Source organism: Galeopterus variegatus, unplaced genomic scaffold, assembly GCF_000696425.1.
Source record: "Galeopterus variegatus unplaced genomic scaffold, G_variegatus-3.0.2 Scaffold8593, whole genome shotgun sequence".
Classification (NCBI taxonomy): domain Eukaryota; kingdom Metazoa; phylum Chordata; class Mammalia; order Dermoptera; family Cynocephalidae; genus Galeopterus; species Galeopterus variegatus.
The window spans coordinates 30,947-32,132 of NW_007734704.1; positions in this window are offsets into that span (position 1 = coordinate 30,947).

A 1,186-nucleotide genomic window follows, 5' to 3' on the forward strand; every position below is an offset into this window, starting at 1 on the left:
CCCTCGGGCGGGAGCGCTGCCGCGCTTCCCAAGCGGCGCACTTATCCAGTGCGCCACCGGGGCGGCCTGAAATCTCCAGTTTTGATGGTGGGTTCTTGTATTTCTCCTTGAAGTTCTATTAGATTTGGTGTCACATAGTTTGATGATCTGTTGTAAGGCACATACACATTAAGAATTGTCCTCTGGGAGAACTAATATTAGGATGTAATGCCACTTTTTCTCCCCCTCTATCCTATGTTTAAAGATAAAGTGTTTCTGCAGATTCTGTAATTGTTCTTTTTTTACTTTCAACCTCTTAGGTTCATTCATTCTGATGTCTTCACATAACATGGATTTTGATACTTTTCAAATCTTTATTGTCAGCTTAACTTTCTCTCTTGAATGCTGGAATCATATATCCAATTGCCACTTGGACTTTCCACATATATTTCAAGTATTGTGTGTTTGAGTCTGTTTCACTTTTGTTCTTTATATTTTCTCCTAATTTTCAAACTTTTCTTTGCAGTTCCAGGACCTAACTAGCTGTGCTTAGGTAATAGCCTGAGAGTAAAACTCTTTTTTTAAATTTCTGCACAGCAAATTACTACCACATTGTTTCTGATTTTTCGTTCCCTATTACTATTTTATACTGTTAAGTCTGTCTTCTGTGTGCTTATTTCTCTGTTGTAATATAGTTGGTCTTCTGTCATCCTGTTTTCTTTTTTCCTCTGATTCTCCCAGAAAGCCTTTTCCATTCTCCTTGTAGTGGGTAACTATTAAAATGCAAATAAACTCATGTACTTACAGGACCACATTATTTGCTCCCTGTGGTTTATAAAGTTGCATTGTACACCTTAGTGTGGACACAAGCAATCCCTTGGCACATAGGAAGGAAATTTTGGAATGCCTTTTTTATGTACTTTTAATTCATAAGTAGTTAAGAAACAATAATAACTACATACAATGTTTTGCTGTTTGAAATAGGTCCCATATTTAAGTGTGGAATCATTCTATAATCAGTTGCTTCAATATTTTTTTCTCTTATGCCGCCCAGGATCATTCACTCAGACATGGTGCTGTGTGTACTTCCATTAATGTGAGGTGTGGTTTTTGTGTTCTTGTGACTGGACTTTTGCTGTTGCTTCGTATTCATGAGACCATGCAGTTCACATGGAAGAGTTTAACATCTTTGGCATTTCAGTGAAGT